This window comes from Blennius ocellaris (assembly GCF_963422515.1).
Source record: "Blennius ocellaris genome assembly, chromosome: 11".
Classification (NCBI taxonomy): domain Eukaryota; kingdom Metazoa; phylum Chordata; class Actinopteri; order Blenniiformes; family Blenniidae; genus Blennius; species Blennius ocellaris.
In genome coordinates, this window is record NC_137660.1 from 15198796 (window position 1) to 15225454 (window position 26659).

The 26659-nt window shown below is 40.9% G+C and overlaps 1 protein-coding gene across 1 annotated transcript in view; it reads left to right on the plus strand.

Moving 5' to 3' along the window:
- Positions 1-26659, plus strand: part of znf469 (zinc finger protein 469) — a 179831-nt gene that overhangs the window by 1260 nt on the left and 151912 nt on the right. The gene's annotated exons all lie outside the window — the stretch shown is intronic.

Below are 26659 nucleotides of genomic sequence, written 5' to 3' on the forward strand. Positions count from 1 at the left end.
TCAACCCACTCATGCAGCATTTCTACACTGTTCTTCCAGATGTTCGGTCATTGCTTCACCACATATGACTAAATGTTCCACTTTCAAATAAAGCCATAGGCTTCTATGAAGGTGAAAACAAACTGCTGAATTATAGCAAAATCTCTTGAAATTATACAACACAGACAGATATTAACAGATGCTTAGTGAAAGTTAACTTGAATACGAGTGTGACACCAGCTTAAATCAAGTCCTTTTTGTCTACCTCTGTTTAAAGTCTCTTACAGGATAAATATAATCCCAGCTATTACGATGCACTTAATTCTGGTTGCTAGTGAGGCAGAAAAGGAAAAATGGTGTGTATGCTAAACAAACAGCCGCCAACATGAGTATCAACATGATTTTGCATTTTCATATTTCATTTGCATTATATGAGAACAAGCAATTTCAACATTCAACTCAACATTCTTGAATGGAAACTTTAGCAAAATGCTAAACCTAACATCTCACTCTAAACAATATTGAGTTGTTCAATTCTATTGTATTATGTCCTGTTATATTCTAATTATAACTACAACTATGAATATAAAATATAAATGAGGTCAAACACTCATATTTAAAAAAAGGTATAATAAGAAATATGCTGAAGGAAGCATGTGTCAGAGTTTTAGTGACTGCGTTTAAAGTTGTTTGATATTCAGAACTCGCAGTGTGAGTGCATAGCAGCTGTGGTTTATTCTTGTATGAGGATTGTTTTGGGTGTGCTCTTGTTCTTTTTTACTCTTAAACGCTCCTAATTTTGGGGGGGGGGGGGGGTTAAACTCAGCCGAGCTTAGCCTCCCACTGTCACTAATAAATTCCTGCTGCTCACGATTTGCCACAGAGAGTTTTGCGAAGCTCTTGTAGGATTTTGTCAGCGGGGTGCTTCACACACTGTCACCACCGTCTCACACTCGGCTGAGGGCTGTGTGCAGCAGAGACTGCTGTCACCGGAGGAGAGCAGTGCTGGTACCCACCCCTGGCGGTCAGCGATGCCAGTCCAAACCACAAGGAGGCAGCGGTATAGTAGTGATGATGTGCTGCAATTCTATAAGTTAATTTACCATAAAGCTGGCCTCCTTCAATGTAATATTATACATTTTTAACCACTATTTAAAAATGCTGACGCTGTTTTGTTCCATATGACAAGCAATTTGAGAGAATCAGTTTTTAACATTGCTTTAGGTAATCGACCCTTTGTTGAGCCTTAAATTTGAATCCGATTTTGAGATTAATACAATTAATTTAATCAGCTCAAGTGGGCTGAATCTCTAAATTGATACCAGGTAGCATGTGTCCCTCTTCTCCTGTGAAAAAAACAGATAGCCTGCAGATTGCAGGTAAATACATAATTGATTAGATTATCATGGAGGAAATCCAAAGAAGAGGAACACCTGGTTTCAAATCGCTTTCAGCATCTACTTCCTGCCGGGCTCAAGGTCTCTCTCTCAAACAGTTTTACTGAGTGCATTATTAAAAACAGTGCCCAGCTGCCTGTGAAGCATTTTAATAAAATAATTTCCTTACTAGTTATAGTGTGTGTAAAAGTCAAGCCTCAGGAAATATTATTGTTTTCCCTGAAGTGAATTAAGGAGTTCCTCCATTTCAGGAAAATCACTTACAGTTCAGTGTTTCATCATCTCAGGCTGCACAAAGGCCACCAGAAAACACACAATAAAAATAAGTTTTAATAAAAGGCATACCTTACCAATGCAGAACCTTTTTCCGTTATTTTGATCCTTAAATCGTACTTTATAATGTGACCTCTTCTTTCAAAAGTTAGAGGAGAGACGCCACTATTGAATCCACCCAGTTTTTTAATAACTACACTACAAATGCCAACAACAATATCAATTTGAATTGTGATTAAAATGGTATTATTGCAGCTTGATAGAAATCCTGGTGGACTTTAGTTATCTGCTTAACCACAATCTAAAAAAGTTTGAGTTTTTTTGGAGTGTTCATAAGTATGAAGATAGATAAGATATTATTTTTAACTTTCTATTTTCATTTCTCAAAAGTATGGAGTATGGAGACAACATTTTTTTTGTCAAACACGACAATGCACAGACCTCTGATCTTAAACGTCCAAATATGAGTAATTGATATTAACGGCACAAGAATAAAAAAACAAACAAATAAAGTCTTGAAGATGTCACTTTTTTTTGTCGCGGCTGTGCAGAGTGATGGTTGTATTATTGTCTGCAGTGCCACTCAGGAGGTTGCTCTCTGAATGTCGTGGTGCGGTCTTTGCAAGGGCCACTGTATTTCGGATGAGAGTCACCTCTTATTTTCATTGGCTCATTACCCCAATGTGTGTGCACTAATTTATAGGCTGTGTCGCAAACGCTGGAAGCAGTTCCTGTCTGGAGGATGCTCTCCACCCACTGATTGCCTATTTGTCTGTGTTCAGGTGTGCCTGTGTGTGTTACCGCTGTGTGTGTGTCTGTGTGTGTGTTTGACAACATGGGAGCAGTGCTGCTGTGAAGGTTAGTTAAAACCAGTATGAGCACGTTTCTTTCAATGTGTCTGAGGGTGGCTGATTGTTTTCCTGTCTGCATGTGTGAGTGCTGTGCCGAGGCCGGGGATAAAGTTTCATTCCTGGTAGAAGGATACAGTCATGCTCCACTCTGCTGGGCAATGGTAAACTGTATTTCAAACAGGGCAACACGACCTTTGAATCCAAATAGTTTTTTTGGGTTGTTTTTTTTTGCGTCTTACTTTAGATTATTAATGCTCTCGGTTGTAGAGCAAAAGCCTGAAAAAGAGAAGTAACCAATGGGTGTACAAAAACTTGCCTCAGGCAGCACCTCAATGTTTTCATAGATTTGTCGAGCTAATGCATTTAGCGTTGTACCTTTTGTGTGGAGATTATCTCCGTCTTGCTTATCTTGGGCGAGGCAGAGTATGTTGCTTGGACAGGCCTGTGTTGCACTCCAGCTATAATGAAACCTCTGCCAGCATCAACTCTCAATCATTGACAATCGAAACTATTTTGGCTCGTCACTAATGCATATCTCTCTGTGTGCATATTTGCGCAGGTGTTTATAAATATACAGTGAAGTGTATGTAATGTTTGTTGCAATTGAGTCACCACTGGATTTATTTGACCGTGTGGATGTGTTACTGTAAACAGTTTGATTTGGCTTCATGGAAAAGTGCATTCCAGAGATTAATCGTTTATATGAATGTGTGGGTGAATGAACTGCAAACTCCTGACGGTCAGTGCAGGCAGCGACGCGGGCGCTGTCATCAGGACGTAAATGGCAGGTGCTCGGAGAGCTTGTAACAAATAATATTTCCAGAGTTATATATGTGTGTGCCTGCTGCCTTTTGTCAGCGCCTCCCCTCTCTTTCCTTTTTTTCATTCTGTGCGTGTGTGTGTCCGTGGACCACCCAAAGCCTTTGAGGTCATAACAATAACAGGTCCACTTCCTTCCAGTGATATGGCAGGGGCTGCACGAATGATACACACTATCAGTCCACATCACAGCAGCACGACTGTTTAGTGGACTTGTCACAGCTGTGCAGAGGTCGTTCCCGCTTTGAATACTTCCATCCACGTGTGCAGATTCCCAAATATACAGTCCGAATCCCATATTTAGCGTACAAAGTGTTCCTAAAGACCAATAACATAGTGAGGTTGGGCTGTCACTCATCAGTTCCTGTAATTGACTCGTTTCTCAAGCTTTCTTTGTGCAAAACTTAATGTTTTCAAACCGAAATCTTTCTTTTTTCAAGAACAGTTTCTTCACTTTTGTTTGACTTGTGTGTAAACAAATTCCTCCGGTCCAAAAGCATTTTCATATTTGTGATTCTTTTTTTTTTGTAATTCTTTCTCCTCCCGGTGAACAAAAATACACTGTGGTAATTAATATGATAATATATGTGGTGGCATAATGTTTTCCAGCCATCACTGCAAGCCATGTTAAATTGAGGTCTTAGTGAGGTTTCAGCTGGAAACACTGAGGAGAGGCCTAGTACAGTATGTCTCTGTCAGTCCCTGGCCAGTTAAGGAGGGGAAATAATATTTGTTTTTTGGAGCGAAGTCTTTGCCCACAGCCAGAACTATTCTTATTTGCCCAGATAAACGTGGTGAAATTTAGATCTGCTCACCTCAGTGAAGAGTGTTCGCATGATGCAGAGTTGTGTTGCAATTCACTTTCAGCTCAAATATAATTTTGGCCTCCTCACTGTCACGAATGAAGTTGGAAAAACAACCCAACACGTGCAGCACACATTACATGAGAACTATAGAAACTATACCGTAGCTTCTAGGATGATTTATAGCTTAGCCTCCAGAATCAAACGATAGAGAATTCCTTCACTGAACTCTCCATGGTGCAAAAATATTTTCGGATGACTCTTGCAATCTGTTGAAACACTGCACACCAATGGGCTGTTAATATGCAAGCATTTGATTTATGTTGCTAAATGATAGCGGGGATCTCGTGTGGTTCAAAAGGGTGCAGTATACTGCTCAGATGCCCACGGGTGCCAGTTCCACAGTCTGTCTAGACGAGGTAAACACCAGGCTTTATAGACCTACCGACCAGCATTCACTGATGATTGGGTTTGTGGGATATGAGAGGCCGGGTCAGTTAAAATGACTGACAGCTCGTGGTATTCTTTGTCTGTGTTTGGTTGGTGAGAGAGTGGTGCGATCCGAGACGTTTCATCATTTTTATAGCTGACATAAAACACATATAGTAAGGAGAATAAGAAAGCATCACCTGCACAAGCTGTTATGAAATGATCAACACAAACACCGATTGTAAATGCCAAGTGAATGGCAATGGAGTGATATATATGGCATTTATCTCTGCACTAGTTCTGGGGTTGTGAGACGTGACTTCCCCACAGCCAACAATAACATCCATAATAGAACTGATGAATCATACTGGTTTCCAGGCAGATAACAAAGGCCATGGGACCTTCCCAGGGAAGAGTGTTGGTTTTGATTTACTCCAGGATCCCCAGATCCCACTTCTCCCTTGTTGTCATTGGCAGAGTTGCTGCATGAATTTTCTGCAAACTGTGAATGGTGGTGGTGATTATTATTGTTATTATTTATGTGTTTTGTGTTTGGAGCTGGGTCCCTTTGGGGCATGATGGAAACCAATTCATAGCACTGGCACCGAATAACGTGTATAAACACTGTCAATGTGAGACACAGGCAGATAGAGACACTAGGAGAAATATTCTTGTTCCCATCCTCCCTGACCCATCTGATCAAATGTGAGAAATCCTCTGGTTCATTGATGGCGATAACAAACTGTTTGCTTTGTATTGTGCAGATATTACATTTTTCTTGTTAACATTTAATCATTGAGCAGTTATTTGGTTGTGTTTGCGTCTATATTATGTTTTGTTTCTTTCAAAAGAAACATATTGGGATAGTTATAAAATTCAGTTAAATTGATTTTGAATCAACAAAAAATCAGCAGCATGTTTTTACCCAGACTATCCACACCCATCCTCGCAGAGCCATTGGATAGAATCCGTCTGCATTTGATTAAATCAAAATGCTAAAAAAATAGGTTGGCTCTCTCAGATATAGGGTCGTCTCTGTACTTTTTGGGTACCATTGTATTTATCCATCTTCCATACAGCTTTATCCAATTCAGCTTAGATGGAGCTGATTCCAGATGACTGTGTGGGAATGCAGAATGGGTTTTGAGCAGATTGCCAGTTCAACTCCATGTACTGAGCAGTCGAAGTGTTCTTTCTGGTGACTTTTAAACAATTCATGCAATTTTAAAAGTACAACAGTGTATATTATTGTTTTAATTAGGGCATCCATTTGTGTCTATTGATGATCTTGCAGAATTGTGTTTTTGTGTGTATGGAGAAAAAAAAAGTCCCATTCCCTTCAAAGAATTAACAAGCAAGTTAGGCACATCATGGTGAAGTGTTAGTGTGCCAAGGCTTTTCTTTGATTCATCTGTTACACAGTGCCAAGACTGTGCCATGGTGAGTCATTGTGTAAGCAACAGCTCTGAGATCAGTATCACAGCTTAACCACATTGCCAAAGGCATCAGAAACATTTATGCACCTACACACAGCCTCATGGTGTAAACTACCTATGCCTTGCTGCAGTCATGCTTCAGAGACTAAATCTTTCCCAGTCGGTGTGGAAAAACCTATCGGAGTTCAGGATCAGGTTCAGAAATGCTCCTTTCCTGTATCCCTTTCCCTGGTGCTTTGTGTGCCACCCTCACTCTCCGTAGACAGACGGTAAAAGGAAGTGAGAGCTGAATGAGGAAAACAGTGTGCACAGAGGAGCGAGCGGAGGCTACTATATTTGGCATAGTAGTCTTAAGTTAGCATGCCGAGCTGACTAAGATATAAGTGTGATTTTTTTTTTCTTCAGCTGAGGGCTGGCAGGTTAATAGCACTTTGCTCCTTTGTCTTCAGTCAGGACTGCTGGGCTTGGATTTGGCTGCATGTACTGTATGTATTACTGTTGCTTGGCATAAATAGCTAAACCACATGTTTGTCTCATTTCAACAGAGATTAACCCGACAGTTGTAGTCTTAAGAACAGAGAGGGCAGAAGTATGGCTTGGAGGAGTCACAAACCTTCCCATTAACATCTGAACTAAACCAGCCGCCCCTCCTAATCTCTACACCGAGCATTTATCCAGCATCCTGTAAGGATTTGGTTTAAACCCAGTGTTGTGTAGTTTTGAGTTTTTTTTCTTTTTTTTTTTTCTTTCTTTTTCCTTTTGGCTTTTTATGCATTGCTCCACTTCAAACTTTATTTTTCAGAATTCATGGGTATACTGCAAAAGCAATATGTCTTGTGTCCACAAGGGGGTAGACATTCGGCATGTATGGCACTTTGTGCATCTGAACTCTGGATCGATTTCAGTAAGTGACCAGAGGCACACTGAATTGTCTTTCACTCTGTCTTGCTGTTGTGTCGTGAAAGCTGCAATGAAGAAAGATGCACTGTCACAATCTTCAGCATCATAAAGCACTCTTCAGTTCGACACACTGTGACAGGCAGGACTTGAAACTCAAGAGGATTCTGTCATTACCTGTAAGGACCTGGTCATAGTTGTCCCATCATGCCCAATTATATTTTTGTGGTTTTCTTTGTTGTTCTTCTTTGGCTCTTGAGTTTACAATCCTGCAAGCTTGTGGCTATGATTATATGAAATTTTTTTAACACATTTATGAAAATTAATTGGGGAAGAAATCACAGTGAGAAGATCATTTAGTTGCATCTCACAGCTGCGGTCATCTGAATGCACTTTTTTTTTCTGACAGAATGAGGTGAAAGTAAGGACACAGTTGGAATTTCACACTGTTAGACATCTTGAGAAACAAAACAGTTATGATCTGCAAATCCCTTATTTATGTCTTTACTTTATCATTTTTATTCTTGCAAACATCCCTTATCATGACCGTAACCTCCATCAAACTGGAGGTAAAAATGTTGCCAGGTTGTCTGGAGCTGTCACTCGTTAAACTTTCTTCTGCCTCCATTAGTTACGCCATGTACAGAAACTGTTGTGTACTAATGTAAACACTCAAACTAGATAAATGTGTCTCAACAGCAGGGGGATATTTTCAGTAATTATCGCAGTGATATTCATGGCTGAATGTTGCCAGCATTGTGAATCAATTTGTCTAGCGCCCACCCCCCGAATGGGTGCTATGGCAACGCTCATGCACACACGAGCACGCACGCAAACACAATACAACAGATTTAATGAGCGCTATATATACACTGCTGCAAAGCCTGATAATGGATGTCTAAAACCCTTGGATTACCTTGTCAGTGTTATATTTATGCTTTCACATTAGTGTGATGGTACATTTTCCCCCCAAAACTATCTAAACAGTTGTTCACACTTTAATATGTCATATATATGTCGCATAAAGAGATTTTTATGGTCTGCTGTAGGTCAGGTCGTCGTCATGTCAAGTGTCCTCTGCATGTGCAGAGTGGAGGAGCTTTTTTAAAAAAAAATGCTTTGTGGACGTATGTGTCGATTTATGAGGCTCTGGACTTCATCCTCACTCTGCCTAATGCATGAACTCCTCTAACACACCACGAGACACTGAACCACTTCCGTCTCTGCGTCGCTTTCACAGTAGTTATTCCTCCGCCATGATCCCACCGCACCACCACAGACGTATCTCTGCATTATGCACGGTCCCAAAACATTCTTGTTCTATTGTTTCTCAAACCACAGTTCTTCCATTGTCCCCCTACTGTCGGCCCATTGTCACTCTCCCACTTAGACTCTCAGGAGAAACTTCTTGGCTTGCTTTGGAAGGATTCAAGCTTGTGTTGGCAAGCTTGTGCTGGCAGTACAATGGACTGGGAGTTCAAATGCAGTGTAATTCTTGCAGTGCGCCAAGGTGGCCTGTTTAATCTCTTTAAATCAGTGGCTAAGGGGACAGACGGACAAAGCTTTCATTTAAACTCCCTCAACCTAAAATGAATGAAAAATATGACCCTTCCCAACTAAAACTTGAATCCAATAGCAAATTGAAATACCTATACGTTTATCCTTATCTCCCCCATTACCATTGAGTGTCGGGCCGAAGAAGTGAGCTCCTTTAGCCTTTTTCTTATGACATCATTGCCTCAAGTTCCATATGAATCACTTGAGTCCAGTGCTCACCTCAAAAAACAGACCGCTACCAGGCCACTACATTTGGGTGATTTCACATCGATGCAGAAAACGTTGACGAAAGATGCATAGCAGTGTGTCATACTTGTCTGAGTTTGCATAATCGCTGTCAGCCTAATCTGTCTTCATTTATGTTTGAACTTGCTGAACTCCCATTTTCAGATTCAAGCACCGCTGATTCACACATCAGAAAGTCTGGACGGGTGCCATTCCTAATTCACTCAGCTTTTCCGTTCATGGTCCACATTAAAAGTTGCTTTCATAAAGTGATCTCTGTTAGGTATAAAGTTAGGTACAAAAACAATCCCTTTTCACGTTTACATCCTGGCTTTTGTGGACCTCTCGCTACCTGTCAGCGGTGCCGTGTATATTTTCAGAGACGAGGGCGGGGCCGCGCTCGCGTGTCCATGACTGTCTCACAGTGCTGGATCAACACAGACGACTCTGCATGTATATTTGAATACATGAGCATGTATATATATTTTTTCTCTTTCTCGGCGATCGCTGGGGTTAAACAGACAGCACATCACTGACCCTGACTGCGTTCTTTCAAGTACTCGAATTTGCAGCAGCTGTGAAGGTCGCCAGTGAATTCTGGGTGTTGGTTGACCTTGACCCGGGTGTGTTTAACCACACAGAGTTGATGTTATTTCGGAGCAAAAAAGAACAGTTTATTAGAGAGTAAGGCTAGGTTTGAGAAATATATAGCCTCAACAAAAAGGGAAATTAATTAAGGAGATGGCCATCTGTGGTTATTGACCATCTGTGAATGAAATAGTGGACATATTTGAGAGTGGACTGCAGAGTGTAGATTGCCTGCCATGTTTGTTTTGGAGCGGTAAAGGAACAATACCGTCTCTATTCTCCTACAGATGGAATTTGGAGTCAGGTTGGTGGCTCAGGAAGATCCAATCATTCCATTGTTATCTAGGGGAGCGATGGTGATGTAGTTGTCCTTGAAGACAGAAGGGGGACTGAGTGCACCTGGACCAGAAAAAAAACTAATTCCACAGCTTCGGTGGGTCCAATGGCCTGCTGCATTTTTAACAAATGTTCCTGGAGCATTATGACAGTCTGTTATGTAAGAGGTGGAGGTAGGCCCGAGGGATCAATATCTGCCAGTGCAAAAATATTCATGGCATAATGCTGAGACTGGGTGGGTGAGTGAGTGCACTATGTTTGTCATCTGTCAAAATTTGGGACAACGATTCACTGAAGCAAATATTTGGAACTCATTGATGCCAGATGAATTTTTTTTATTTTTTTTACATGAAGCAGAGCTAGGAAAATAAAATGAAAGAGCTTGAGAAGGCAGATGAAAGAGGATTCAACAGAGACACTACTGTGGGATTTTTGTGTGTGTGTAACTGTTTAGCATTAAGTGTGGATATCCATTTCCTCATCATTCATACAAAGAGTTGGGCAGCCGCACAGTTTTCTGCTGCAGGCCAGTCAAGTGAGTTCGGGGTACAAGTCTGCACACATGGGTGTTAAGTAATAAAAGAATGGAAAATGTCATTTCACCCAGCCTCGCCTGCGTCCTGTCTCCAGCTGGCTCAAGAGGCTGATGCAGCTAAATGTCCCATGTATGCAATTAAAGTCAAGTATTGTTTCACTTTCATATGTTTAGTTCTGTCGTCTGTGGTGTGACTCGCACAGAGACTGTCAGTCACTTTGACAGCGTGATTGGTGACAGCAAGCTGTTTTGAAGAGAACAGAAGAAAAAGGGGGGGGGGGGTGGTCATGAGGGAGACAACTAGACTGGAACTGAATCCTTATTCTGTCACACTTGTGGGTTTGGCTGAACAGGGAACTCCAGTCTTACACTCTGACATCATCTATTCAGGGAAATAGAATGACAATAGCCACAAAGTGTTATAATGAAATCAATCAGATTAATAAACCACGTGCGATGTTGCCGCCATCAAGCCAATAACTTTATCAGCTCCTGCCAGGGTTTTACTCTTCATTAATCCTGAAGCCGCTTCAGAACACCCATCGGGATGTTTTTGAATAAAGGCTAGCCAGGCTGTGTCCACAGTGCTACCACATGTAAGTGAGTTTATAGTCATGTCAAGTCATGGCTTTGATCGAGAACTAACATTTTCCAATCTTGTCACAAAAACAACGAGATGTTTAATAAACAGGTCACATGTATTTACAATTTTCTTTTACCTCTTTGAAACAGAGCCTTTTTTTTAAAGTCTTTTGCTCGGAAATGATATGCCCTTATATCCCCACGATCCATGGCGCATCTGCTTTTATTTGTTGTAAAGTTTGTGAGTTTGTGGCAAAGTGCTAGCAGCCAAAATTTGGCGAGTGGGTTGACTGAATCACGCGACATGGACCTTTGTGTTTTGGTTGGTTTTGGGGTTGTGCTTGAAGAATGTGAAAATGACTAAGAAGTTGTTGTAGCTGAGGTTCTCCTGCCGAAGTAAATGTGTAACACTATGCATTCCTTCATGCTTCTTTGTGTCAGATCCTTACCTTTGCTCTCCAGCTTAGAGCCATCAGTTTGAATGGTTATGTATGGAGTATACCCCCAAATCAAATGTCAGAAATATTATGTTAGTAAGTGATGTTCCACTGCTAGTTTCGTGACTAATGTGCTACAGTATATGGAATTAACGACACACTTACAATAACTGAACTTGATTAAATACAGTTGAAGGGCTGCTGTCTGTCTGTATCCTGTTATTGTTTTTCTCACCAGACTCAGGCCTCATTTTATATGTAGTACCAATTTGGATATTTTTCTACATGCGACTGCTTCGTCATTGACGTGTGACTGATGTCACACATAAGCGCTGGAGGAAGCGGTTCTGCCAAAATGTTAAAAGCAGTTAGAAGCTGTGCTCTTTTTTTTTTTACCTTATTCTCCTTCTTTTCCTCATCCTGTTGTCTAGATTTTGTCAGCTTGTATTTAACAACCACTTGAAGATGGATCTGCATGGGCTGACAGATGTTGCCAGATATGGCAGGTATCCCCCAATTGAGGAGCCAAACTCTCTTACCTTCTAACTTTGTTTTTTTTTTTTTTTTTTTTTTTTCTTCGTGCATTTGTGTCTTTATGGTGTGTTCATTTTCACACACATATACTAGTTTTACTGTTTGAACATGATTCCCACACAGGCTGAAATGTGGGCTGGTTTTCATTGAGGTGTGGGGGTTTTAAGTTTTTTGGTTCTTGGAAACAATGAGTCACATCTGTCAACCCTGGTTGCTGACCCACGTGCCATACGTAAATACCGTGCTCAGCGTGACTTCACATCATCTTCTGCACATGCGCTCTGGGGCCCGAAAACATCCGGTCTGATCATGTTGACACAGCAGGTTGCGATTGAAATGAGCATGCAAAAAAAAAAAAAAAAAAAAAAAGATATAATTTCTACTGAACCTGATAAATGAATCCGCTCCTCACAGCTACAATACAACTAAGGCAACTTAAAACAAGCCTAACTAAAGGGGACATGGTAACATTTGACTTGCATACCAAATTGTGTGTCATTTATTTGTTTTAGTAACTCATCAAGAAACCCCAATTTTTTTGTTTAAAGAAGAAACTAGTTACTGCAATCAAGTAAATTGTACTAACTGTCACAACTCTGTGTGGCTGTTTGATTGTTGCCTTGTCTCATTTTATGCTGGGAAATAATTATTTGTGTTGGTACATTCTGGAAAAGAAAAGACAGCTGTTGGTGAAAGAGGCGAAAGGAAATAAACCACACGGCAGTCAAGGTCTCTGCTTCTGGTATATATATATTCGGTGGTCTGACCTGGCTCAAGAAAGTGTTAGCTGGATTACTGTCAGTCCTTGTAGAAATTTGGTAAAATTCAAGATTCTTGGCTAAGGTGTGGGGAAATCATACTGAACAGAAATGTGTCCACTGGGCCTATTTACCGAGGCAGTGCTGGAGCGCAATTGGTGATATTTAATCCAGCACACGTGCATGTGCATATTTGCTCTTCTGCTTTCCCCTTTTTGTTTTGAACATTACCAGTGATTCTTGAGTTTCAACGCTGAGTGAGACACATTTTGAAATGCTTGTGTCCTCACTGAACTCAGACTCTATCTACCTGCCCAACTGTCTGTATGCCTCACAGTTGTGTACGAATAAATCCGTGAACGCGTGTTTTATCTGTGGTATCAACATTTGGTAAAACTGACATCAGCTGCAGCAACAGCCTGTGGCAAAGTATGAGGTTGGGTGGAAAATGAGGACTTGTATTATGAAAGTCAGGGTGTGTTTTGATTTGACTTGGATGTTTTTCAAATCTGTCAAAACTGTCACAATTAAACACTTATATCTATTGCAGGTCTGCTGTGTTTTTTCCAGCTTGTAATCGCAGGTAATATTTTAACTTTGTTTTTAGACAGGAAAGACAAATACCAAAAGAAATGTGGTGGCTGATGCCAGTATCAATTATTAATATAATTAAATTATATGAAACCAACATAAAAAACTTTTTTTAAATCTAATCAATGTTTTTAAACATTTCCAACCTCACTTACACATGCAGCCACAAACAGTCTCATTCTTAAGAGAGGCCTCTATCCATTCATGTTCTATACGGGGATCCCACCTAACAATGGACGTCGGTAGAGTACACCCTGGACAGGTTGTAAGCCCATCACAAGACAGGCACACACATCACTTTCACACCTATGAGCAAATTAGTGTTGAACACTGCACAATAAAGCCCAACCGGGACACAAACGCACGTCCCCCTGCACAGCAGAAGGGCACCAGTTACTGATGATATGTTGTTGCAACAGTTTCCAAAGTTGTAATTGCTACAACAGTTTCTGTACAGCACATAAAGATGAATTCTATAAAATTCAAAGTGCTACATGGACTAGGTTTAAAATATGCTAAAGGACTCAAATGGGACAACAATACATACTGCTGTGACGTGTTAAAGATTATAGGAACAAAAATGTCTTTTTGTTAGTCTCTATACATACTGAATCAATGCTGTAGTAGGTAATCTAGGGCTTCAAGCACAAATCTTAACTGCAATGAATATGTGACACATAGGAGGTAAATAAGGGAAGCAGTCCGATGGACTGAGTTATAAGTGAAGTTCCCCAACGTGTGGATAATGATGACCAAGTGACCAGAATACAGAGTGCAGTGAGAGTCATGACAGCGTGATATATTTTGACAGATTTACCAAGTCGTGTGTAGTTTCAAGCTCTTTAAGCTGCTCATGGTTCAAGTTTTTAAGCGTTTCTTCTTTTCGCACAAAATGGCCTGTGACACTCTTTCGATATGGGCTTCCTCTTCAACTCGTCGCTGACTCTGCTGCAGAATGTCACGTACATCCCTCATGGTCTTTTTCCTCGACCCACACTACATTGAATATGCAGCTGCACTTCTACTTACCTCAACATACTACTGAACTGATTCAGGATTGACTTTCATGGTATTTTGATACTGGCAACTTGATTGATTTTATACAATATATATTAGCTTGAGGCACTTTTTTCAATAAACGTATCGTTTCCGGGGTCGATATTACACACATGGTTGAAATATTGTAATGACCTACAGATTTATGCCTTATAGGTTCCTGACTGTGTCCCTCCGTGCTAGTGTGTATAGGGGGGTATCTATGAGAGAGAGTGATGATAAACTTTGAGTGACTTATCAAAACAGACTTCACATCAGAACTTCAGCTGTCATAAGAGGCTCATCTCTCAAAGGCTGAACAATATGACGTGCAAAGCAATAACACAAATCTTTTTCTACGTTATTATAGTATTGTTTGGAGTATTGGATTTCTGCGCATGAAAGCTATTACCCCGAGGGCTAAAGAGTGCTTTTCCAGTGAGAAAAAGGAGGATGGTGCAGACCATCTATGCACTGTGCCGAGGCTTATTTTCCCTGAAGCACTGCTTTGGAATGAAAGGCCGAGTTTCCTTCTGAGGCAACCCAAAACAAAGTGTGAAATCCAGCCCACAAGAAATTACATGTATTTTTTTAAACAAGAACGCAGTTTTTAACAAGAACGCCATTTTACATTCTCTGAAAAGATGTTGTGGTGTTGGATTATTTTTTTTAATGTTATTTCGTATTCAAGCAAACGTGCTGTGCATTATTGCCACCAAGGCAACCACAGTCCACAGAGACTTGAAGCAAATTGCTTTCTGTCATTTTTCATGGACATCATCTTTCCATCCCAAAAAGTATTTCACACTTAAATTGATATCCAGCCTTGCCGTGATGGAACATCAACCAGCTCTTGTCTCCCAATTTAGAACCATCTGTGCTCTTTTTTTTGTCCGATCAGACATGATCCTCCCAGCTCTGCCTGGTTGCTGGAAACACTGGTCCAGACTCAGCAACTCTTCCAAAGGAGAGTCATTGGGAGACCATCTGGACTCCATCAGAACTGGGTAAACATGACCAGATCCGACATGGAGTAGTAGAGCCAGGGCTTGGCTCCCACCGACTGTCACAAAAGTCTTGGGCAATGTCTCAAGATGCAAAATGATGCACGCAAATGTCATTAATTCAAACTGTATGCAAGAATGCAAATCTGTCCACAACTCTCTGCACACTCTTAGACTTGTGCCATTCTGCTGTCCAGTGGAGTCGTTGAGTCCAGAGGAGTTAAAGATCTTCTGCAAGGCTGGGTCAAATGTTTTTCTTTTTTCTTTTTTCTTTTTTCTCTTTTCCACGTCTGCTGCTTCTCTGGCTTATGTCATTAACTTCCCCCACACTTGCCACCCAATTGCAGGTGCTTTCCCTACTCTTCTTCAAATCTTAAAAGTGGTTTTAAGCACTCGTCGAGTAGTTTGCGTCCTTTACTGACAGATAAGGTGGAAAGGAGAGCTGTTCGGTGCACTTGAAGTACATTTTTATTCACATGCGGGCTTTTTGTGCAGTCAAGTAAAGGCAAAAAAAAAATCTGAAAGGGGATGTCATAAAAGTGAAAATTCTTTTTGTCTGCTGCGACATACCCACATATGAAAACCTTTCACTCAAATGAACTTTTAACAGCCTGTGCACATGTATGTCTTGACAGTTGATTTAATGCTGCTGTTCTGGAATTTCTCTACTGGGTGTCTCCACCTGGCTCTCCTTGAAGCTTATATTAAGCTGTGTGCTTATGTAAAAAGGACGCTCAAGAAGAATGAAGTTAACCAGCAAGTTTCCACATGTGCCTGGATCAAACCCGTCGCTCTTTTCAAGTGTGTCATCACAAAAACAACAGCCTTGTTTACTCAGTGTTGTATCTCCTATCAGCCAGTCAGAACTTTGTCATATTTACTGCCAGCATACATTAAAATGCTCCTTGTTGCTTCATGTATCAATGTTAACTGTCGTGGACTGAACCTGGCCATGTAGTCACACACGGGTAGTTTCACAGGTACTCTTCTCTTTGTTGTTTTATTGTGTTTCTGTCAAATCGAGAGATTAACTTGCTCAACTGTGCACCCACTGCCTATTTTATCTTTTGTTCAAAGTGATGATCAGCTTTGGAAAGAGGACTGATGGTCATAAAGAAACTTTACTCTTCGCCTTGTTTCTTGACAGATTTATTATAATAATCGGGCTGTAGGCGGTCATGGCCAGGGCAACTGCATATGGCAATACTCAATAGCAATAAGGATAATAGTCCACTTTTATAAACATTGACATGCATTGAAGTCTCTCGTTATGAGTAGGAACCCCAGTGGAACCAGCGGTCCGCGTTGCCGACATCATCAGCACTGCAGTTGTAGATGGAGGATGGTTTAGATTGTAGAGTTGAAGTTCTCCTCTGGAGTAATGCTCTGTTGGGAGCCCGATTCCAGACAATGGAAACTGTGGAGCTCTGAGGCAGACTGAAGCATTGCTGGCCTCTACTTGTCCCTCCGCTGCATACGATTTTATGAACCTCAGTGAGTGAGACTGCTTTAGTCTTCACAGTAATATGTAACTGGAAAGCATAACCACTGCATAATACTGCATAACTAGATTTATTTATGTCTTTGAATACACAAGTATATTGAATGGCCAAGCTTGAGCTCAGTCTGTTCCACCAATATCTCTCCTATTTCTGTGGTTTGTGTGTATAGAGCTGCCTCTGATTGGGTTCAAGCTAGCACAAAGCAGTTTGAGCATGGTGTTGATATTAGGTAATTCTGCAAAAGCCCACATAATGCTCTTTAGCAATGCTGCTTTATCTTTTCTTTTATTATAACTTCCATTGCCAAGTTTTCACAACACTCTCTCTCTACTGTGTCTGGCACTGACATGAAAATGACTTCTGATGTTAAAAATAGACACTTTTACAAAATGTTTCAGATACAGGAATTAAAACTCTTTGAGGTTAAAAATGGGTTCCTTTACGAAAGAGGTAAACATTTACACTAATGCTCACCTTTACATGCGGTTTGGCTCAGCGTATTAAGGTTGTACTGACTCTTACACCTGACATGAGGATATTGTCCTGTCGTTACCCAATGAGGGAAAGACAGATGATGAGGTAAATGAAAGCTATATTCCAGACCTGCGTCATCTCCCCTTTGAATTCAGGTTTTTATATTAAAACTGGAATTCAGAAGGGGCGCTGACAATTCAGATCACGATCATATGAGAGGTGAATAGTGTGGAGGAGACGGGGAATCGGACAGAGTGAGTGTAAGAAAGCTGTAGGGCCATCAGTGTGTGCATACACTATAGAACCACGTGTGTGTTTTTCATTTTTTGGTGCCGTGGGGATTCCATTACCTTTTAGCAGGGAGAGCATTATGCAGCTTATGAACACCATGTGTCTTTCTTCCCTGTGTACATGGGAAACGTTTATTAGATCTCGACTGTTGAAAATGAAGAGAGCACCACATGTAGGTTTGTCGTTTGAAATTGACCAAAACTCAGACTGCCAGTGGTACTGGTCTCAAGCATGCAAAAATTCTGTCCTGCTGTTGGTCCGTCTATACAATACCTGATGCAAACTATACATACACCACTGCATGTTTTTGGTTAGTTGAGGTTGATCATTGTTTTTTATTAGCAGCAGATGCACTGGGAAGTTTTGGTTTAGCTTCAAAACGGCTTCAGCTAGCATCTGCTAGGTTTTAGAGACAGTCGTATGTTTCTCATGAGGTGTGCACCTTTTCCTAACCCTACTTTAAAATAGGTCATTTTATGCCCTTTTAGCTCTGTAGTACCATTTAAGATGCCATGAAAACTTGGTAGCAAAAGATGTCATCCTGAGGCCTCATACAACCTTTTTGGACAAGTGACTATATTTTGTAACTTCCACATTCTGCACTAACTTTCAAGGCTTAACCAACTTCCACTGCTGCAGAACAGCTTCAAGTTCTGCAGCAACTTCAGCTTCAAAGTTTAAATACTTTGAGGCTACTGAGTAATACAAAGGGCTATTCGACGACACACATTCTGAATTATTAGAGTTTCAAATGATGTTTTTTGTGTGCTGCTGGGGACTAAAAATGGCAGAAGTAAAGAGTGCATAGAATTGCAGTCAATTTCAGTGATGTACTTTACCTCTAATGAGTGATCTTGCAGTTGGTATAGTTTTGTGTATATCGCCTTGACCGAAACAACTTTGGATACTCCTGCTTTACATTGTTAGTCACATTCACCCACTGATGTACTCACACCCATGGTAAAGGATGCTGTTCAAGGCAATTACTTAACCAATATATTGCTATTACATCAATCACAATTAATTCTCACATGCATGTTTTTGGACTGTGGGAGAAAACCAGAGTACCCAGAAGAAGCTCACGCACTCAACGGGAAAACATGCAAACACATGTCCTTCCGGCAATGAGGTCGGAAGGACAGAGCGCATAGAGATACAGTAACTCGTCTGTGAAAACAGCGACGTTTCAGCTAAATAAGAACATGAGCTAGTTGGTGACTTAAAGGATACCTAGATTTAAATAATTCTACCAGTAACTACATTCTGTATGTGTGAAAACTGATAAGTGCTCAAATCCCACCCAATATTTGGATTATGTGAGTTCTATTGAGTGCGCCACAAACCTGTGTCCCTCACCACATTCCTGTGCCACCCAGACTCCAAATTACTGTAAACTAAACCAAATCCACACCATGGCAACGGAAGGGTGTCAATTTGGACAGGAAAGAATTTATTTGAACGTGACTAAAGTTTCTCTGGCTCAGCTCCCTGGTGGGGATGTAGAGTGGGTCTGTCTCTGGTTACTCTGTCCCTTGACGTGCGTGCCACATGCACCCCAAACAATACTCAATTCATCCATCTCGCTGTCTGTGGACCGAGCCAGAGGAGGCTCCCTGGAATGAATAACACCTCAAGTCTAAGAATCTAAGTGAGAATACTTTTAAGAAAATGCAACAACATTCATTCGAGAACTGCAAAGACAGTAAATTAACTCTGAATGACTGGAAATGACAGAAGATACATGACAGAGGTTTCAAAATGTGGCGTGAATTTATTATCCCATGGGGTTGAATGCTACATAACCTTACTTTTAAGAGGCATTGATCTAGCTCACCAAAACTTTTACTTAAGTTAAAAATCATGGAGAAGGATTAAACTGCCAACTCGAAACCACAAAGTCCTTGGTTTGCATCCACCAGAGGACTTTGGTTTGATCCATTTATTTTCCCATCTGTCTCTTCTCATTTTTCTTCATCTACCAACAACAAAGGCATAACAATGACCAAATGAATTTAATGAGTTGCATGCAATGAAGTATTCAGATTTGAGATTTGATAAAAAAGTAAATACCGGCACTGAATTGCAAATAAGTATCATTAGAAACCCTGACTGGAGGTATTGGATCAGTGAGAGAAAACGTTCCCCCTGTGACTACCTGGTATGACCTTAGCTGACTGATTCTTATCGGTCTCATATTTCTGTCTCAGAAATATCTCTGAGGCCAAGCGGTGGAGCTGTGACCCAAAATGCCATGCCCTTCAAAAGGGAAAGCCAGCTCAGTTTGTTATTTCTATTGCAAAGCACCACATCGTAACACATACACGGACTGTTTGAATGTTTTTTTCACTTTTTTTTTTTTTTTTTTTCTACCTCGCCAGCATAGTGAAATAACTTATTCATTGCATCCTGCATGCACATATACTGTAGGTTCCGGAGACACTAGTGCAGCTGGCTCAGGTCACACTCTAGAATAATAAACCCATAGTAATTTGATGTGTGTGAACTCCACTGGACAATCTTTCCCCTCTTCTCCATTCTTCCCTCCCCCAATTTCTCCAACTCAGTTCAGGGTAGAAAGTGGAGGTGATGATGGGCCCCTAAGTTCCCCAGTTGGCCTCTCTTACTGGTCCCACTCTCAATGGGTGTCTGTTCCCTGACATCTTCGTCTCTCATCACCACCCCATCAATCCCATGCCTTCGCGACCATCCCCGTGGAGACAGGGCTCCACTTTGTCCCAAAACCCACCTCACTTTCCGGGTAGTTCCACTGCCTCATAGCCCCCCACTGTCCACGGGGTGTGACAGCTACCTGACAGCAAAGGAGGCCCCTCAATGACAAAAAGTGAAGCCAAAGCCTTCGTCTATACCAAATGCATCAACACACTCTCAGTGAAAGCATCGGCATCCCCCAACATACCCAAATACCACATGTGTGTCCAAGAGTAAGAGACCATCCCCCACTCTGTATATTCATAACGGAGCCCTTCTACCTTGCTTTCATCCACATCAAGGTCCTCTGACCCAGTAAACGCCTGCAGGATCAAGGCCCCCTCAGGGAATAGAGGTGGATGTTATCATAGCATTCCAGCCCATGTGAAAGTATGCCAATTAGCATAGCTGGAGAATGTTGTTTTGCTTGCCTCTTTCACTAAGCCCCTTTCCTAACAGCAGGCAGGATCCATGTGGCTCCTAAATGTCAATGACGTTGCCACTGTTTCCCAGAAATTGATATTTTATGTTGCATTTAGTCCTAGTATTATTTCACAAAATCGAATATATATCGTTTTTCCTGTTGGCATCACGGGACCAGTACCATCTGAGTACAGTTCCAACCCCATACCTCTGCAATAGCTTTTCCTTGTGTTGCTGAGCTGTGTTGGCCCCCCTGATACAGTGATGTCAGTTGACTTTTGATATGCTTTGATAGTTAATGAATCTGGCCAGCCGAGCTGAACACATTTCCAGTCTGTGCTAAGCAGCTTGGAGATCACCTTGGATTGTCTGCATGCGTGTGTGGTCTTGTATTTTTCATTTTGTGGGGCCAGAAGACAGGAGAACACTAAACTTCTGTTAAGATGTTGCTTGAGGACTACTTTTAAGATTAAGGTACGGTCACAGTACTGCATAAATCTGGGTTGTTAGGGGCAAATTTACGGTAGTGTGTGTGTGTGTGTGTGTGTGTGTGTGTGTGTGTGTGTGTGTGTGTGTGTGTGTGTGTGTGTGTGTGTGTGTGTGTGTGTGTGTGTGTGTGCGCACATGCAAGGGCTAGTCACTTTCTTTACAAACTGAATTATTTGGTGTTTATGCTACAAAGTAGAGACACACTTGTATGTTTATTTGTGCATTTTCCCTGCGGTTTTCATTGAGATCAACAAATAGTTGAGACACAAAATGCCTGTGGTGGTCTTCAAGACCATGGTGTATCTATTTTTAATTTTTATTAGTTTGTTTTATTTAGGTGTCGAGTGTATTTTTGGTACCCAGGTCACAGACTTCGGCACTAAATTACATTAACAACAATGGTCACATGGTCAGCATAAAACAATTTAACTTGTTCAACAGAAAAGGGGCAACGGATCCAATAAAGTATGCCTGTTTTGCAAAGAGCAAAAACAAAAGCCAAAAGTCAACTCATCTCAAAGTAATTTAATCAGGTCACCTGAACTTGGTCATTTGTCTTGGGAAAACCTTTCAACGTCTCAGGTTCATAACACCAAAACAGACCCGAAGTATTTCACACTCAAAAAGACTTTTTGTATTATGCTGAAGTATTACAGAGGCAACTGGACTTTTTGTTTGGAATATACTTTGAGCAGGGCCTGCTAACTTGGTGATAAAACTTAAACAGAATCAAAAAGTGATTTTCAGACAATTCATGATTGAGTAGGGCAGACGTCTCATGACTAAAGTTGATGATGATGTCCATGGATCAAGCTACAATCATCCTGCTGTTTTTTCATTATTTGAGAGTAGGCGGTGTTTGTAGGCGGCCATTTATTTTTCTGAGACTATTGAAACAGATGCAAAGCACATTTTCAGTTAAGGTTTTCAGATCATACTGCTTCAAGGTTTAAGTAAAGTATGGCATTCAGGTTAAACGATTATAAAGACAATGAAGGTTTCCTCTCAAAATTGTTGAAAGTAAAAAACTGAGTTAACACTTTATTCCATCACCAGGTAACCCACCAAATGTTGTTAGCTCTTTCCTGCCATAGAAATTTATATTTCATGCATGCTTGTCCTTTGTAAGGCTCACACTGTGACTGTGGGATCTGACACAGCTCACAGCAGATAAGCAAAGGAACTTTGCTTATATAGTGTGTTCTCAATACTTTAGGAGTCTCAAGTCATTTAACACAGTCATTTAGTCCTATTCACTCCTGTACATACACATAAACACACGCCCAACCACCTCATGTGATGGAAAGTGGTCTAAGAACAACTCAAGGTTTAGCACCTTGCTCAAGAACAATTTTGCTCATTGATTTTTAGAGCTGACAATCACGCTGCTGAGCTTGGAATCCGAGGTTTACCTCTAATACCAGCTGCCCCAGCCTATAGTGAGGTATATTATAGATATATTACCTTGAATCACAGGGTCAATAAAGATCATCTCTTTCAGCTGTCAACAATGTGAAGAAAACCTATGTAGAAGTACAAAAGTTAGAAACTCTATTTTAACAAAAGCATTGCTTAGCTAGTTGTAGTGTTTATATATTAAGTGGTAATGTAGTTTTTCCTTCGCTGGCATCACAGTCAGAACACCCAGTTTCAACTATGGGCCTTTCCATGTAATGTTTGCGTCACTGCGATTTCTCCAGGTACTCCAACTTCGCTCCAAAACTGAAAGACTTGTTTGTTCTCGTAACTGGTGATTTTAAGTGCAAACTATGTGGATATGTTTGTCTGTCTTTATGTATTAGTTCTATGGTAAACCGGTAGCCCTGCAGAGTGTAACGATGTTTTGCCCAATGTCTTCTGGGACTCGCTATAAAGTGGTTAAAGTCTGTATAGATACATCAATTTGAGAAAACAGACTGAATCCAGATGAACTTTTGACTCCTGAGCCTTCACGTTTTTTTTTCCGATGAGACTGCAGAGGTCTGAATTGGGAGTCACAAGCGGTTGGGCTCTAGACCTCTACTCAACCACACGTCCTAACCTCAAACAATGTGCTGTAACTCAGAAGCATTGTTTGAGACACGAGGCACACTCTTAACACTGCCTCTGGATCCAAGCTGACCACGATACTAAAAACCTTCAGCTCCCTCAAAGATACGTTGCATGTCTGTGTCTAACTCTCACACCCACTCTTCCTGCAGCAAATAACCACTTCAGTACATTTGCAGTGTACTTTGACTCCAACCAGACCTTCTCCTCACATCCACTTTCCATTGAACACTCCTCCTGTAGGCGGAATGAAAACAGCCATTCCCAACTTATAGGGCTTTAATGTGTTATTGTAGACAAACCTTCTCGTAAATGTAATTTTCTTGGCAGAACAGAGCTGAAGCTAAAAGGGACGTTTGGTTTTCAGTGTTGTTTTTTATTTTTCACTGCTTCACAAACAGCTCTAACTTGGTGGAGGTAAGTTATTATGTCCACTAGGCAGGAGGAGGTGGGGGCCGGAAGGGGTTAGAATGAGTCGTTGGGTGCTTGTTGCTTAGGGGGTGGAATAGTTGTCTCGCTTGCCAGAAAGTGTTGCGGTCCAACACGAATATGATACTGCTGCCCTCCTCTCAATAAATCAATGGACTTTTTGGTTTGGACTGCAGGAGGACTCATTTTTTTCCCAATGTGTGATTTATTGGTACATGTCACTGCCCCTAAGTGTTTTAGAGTGAGATCACAGACCTTTATGTCTACAACTCAGTTTGAAATTACTTTTAGTGTTTTACATGTAAGCCCTAATCATAGACAGGTAAACAGCAGTGTGATGTGTGCCTGGATTTTCATTCATTCTGCCCCCAAATCCTTGGGGGACTTGTGGTTTAGTACAAGTTCCTGGCCTTCCCTAATTCTGCTGGTGGAGGGATATATGATAGGATTGGCTGTGGTGAGGCTGTTGTCTATGTTTGTATTTCTGTGCTGACTGCTGCAATGTTTTTGTTCCTGCATAAGTGTGACTGGGCATCAGGCTGTCAGTGCTACTGCTTTCAAATAGGACGTTGGTTTGGATTACATCAGGCTCTTGATTTAAGTTGATGCTTCCTGCAGACTCATCTTACACATAAACAGTGCATCATATTCCTCTGTTTAAAGGTCCCTTGTGCTTTGTGATTGAAGCTCCTCTCTTATCACTGAAGATTAGATTATATCTGTTTTGACTTACATGTTTGATTTATCACCTGCCACACCAGTGAGTGAGCAGCGGCTCAAATGAGTCCGACAAGTTCATGATATACTTCCAGTATCTACTAATATGAACTAGCATCTCCTTCTATGGCCTCAATGCTTCAACATGATTGACAAATATATGTGCATAATAATTGCATGTTCACCTAAACTTTCTGCCAGGATTGTAGCGAGAAGGACCACTTAATGTGTGATTTAATGGGTTATGTTAAATGCAGTGAAGTCATCCGCTGGCCTGCAGAATAAATCACTGAGGGTCTGATAACCCTGAAACAAAGTACAGTGAAAACTCTTTGCCAAACCTTATTTTACACAAGCATGAATAATAAGACTTCTTATCGGATTATTTGGCAAAACAATTATATTAGCGTCCTTATACCCAAAGCATAGCTTGAAATTGTTATTGGCAGTTCTGAGTTTCTTCATTCTTATCAATTGGAAACCCAAAGTCTTCATATTTGAAAGCTTCATTTTCAATCTGTTTACAATTATGTTTGTACGTTTAAAAAAATATTTTTGACTGTTCGCTGTGCAATGAGGCAGTATTAAAGACTTGAGGGTCACCCCTAGGTCTTGGAACAGTTGTTTTGATGCAGGTGGGACTGCAGGGTCTGATACTCAGATGAACAATAAAAGCAAAAGCTGGAGTCTGACCTAATTAGAAACAGAAATAAGAATAAGTCATGCTTGTGTAGTCATCGTCTCTGTGAGTTTAAAGACTGGAATTATCCTGTTACGTCTTAGTCCAACCTTGGGATCACTTGAAAAGAGTTAGATTTTTGTCATGGCTCTTGTTCAGTTTGACACTCCTCACATACATATATGACTGTGATTTACCGGGAACAAAAGTGAAACACCTCCCATTGCATAGCTTTAAAGTGTAGGTAATGTTTCCGGTTGTGTTCGCACAGGAATCCCTGTTGTAAAACCTTGGCTCAAAGGCTTTATCCTAATGACTGGATTGGTATTTTTGTTGTTACTTTTGTAACATCAGTCCCTAAACTTGTTGCTGGGACGGTACTGCCCCGAGGCTCTGTGTCAGTGTGAAGACCAGTGTTTGTGTGTATTTCCCTTTGCTTGAAAAGCACCGAAGGGATAGCAACAGAGGAAAAGAGTATCTGTGTGTTCCAGGAGGAAAATGTGGATTCAATCATGGAATGTAGCTCCATGAGCTACGGTCTGCTTTTCATTGCCCCACTAAATACCCTCTCCCTAATCATCTTACTGTCTTTATATAACCCTGTGACTAACACCAACCATCACAATGGTGTCTGGGTTTACAATACATAACAACCACACTCCTGCTTATGATGCAAAGCCAAAAATATGAAGTTCTCCTATCTTCTGTTCATCGATTAAATATGGATTCTTTTCATGTGTGGTCAAATGCTGTGAAACACATTGATAATCCTTTTTGTCTTAGTCTGAGCAGCAGCTGAAGTCATTTTAATGCCAAGGCTGACTCCTCATATTAAGGCTGACCACAATTTACATTTGGGAGCACCTGAGTTTTTGTTACAGAAATAGAAAGCTGAAATGAAAAGCACTTTATTTAAAGTATTCTCACGAACACCTCATGGAGATGTCTTAATGGTGGCACTTACTAACTGTCTGATAATTAAAGTTGAGGTCCAACGACGTGTCAGCTGCCCAAAACACGAGTGATACCACAATGTGAGTCTTTGCTGCAGAAGTTTTTTCTTCAAAGAAAAATATCCATCCATCCATCCATTTTCTGCCGGGTCCGGGTCGCGGAGGCAGCAGTCTGAGCAGAGTTACCCAGACTTCCCTCACCCCAGACACTTCCTCCAGCTCTTCCTGTGGCACCCCAAGGCGTTCCCAGGCCAGCCGAGAGACATAGTCAAACAAAAATATAAACTTTATAATAATGTAAGTTCTGTTGGTTTTGCTAAATGTAACTTGTTTTAGCCATGTTTGGTTTTGTGAACATACTTGCTCTGTGTTTGAATGAATTTATTGGATGGAATTGAGAATCATTAGCTTGCAGACACATGCCACAGTGCAAACAAAGCTTTATACTGATAAGCCAAAACGTTTTCAGCACCACAACGGGATTTTTACAGGGGTTGACTTGTTGTGTCTAAACAATTTGGTCGGATCTTTTTTTAAATCACAGCTATTGTGTTTTTCCCTGGTGTGTTGTGATCTGTATCTAGAGAAAGTGGAACAAGCAAGGAAAAATGGTCATGAGCAGCCTGTGTGGTCTGACCCAACAGATGAACTCATTTAACACAAATTGCTGATGTAAGTAATGTTGATTCTGATATAAAGATAGTCCAGTCTATGTCCTGACAGCAACAAAGCATTACCTAGACAATATTAGGCAGGAGGTCATGTCCGGTAACGCTGATTGTCGTAGAATGCACAAAGAGTCCATGTCCGCACGCCAACCTGCTTTTCTTTTATTCTCATGAATTAGTACATAAAATAGACCCTAATGTTCAAATGTT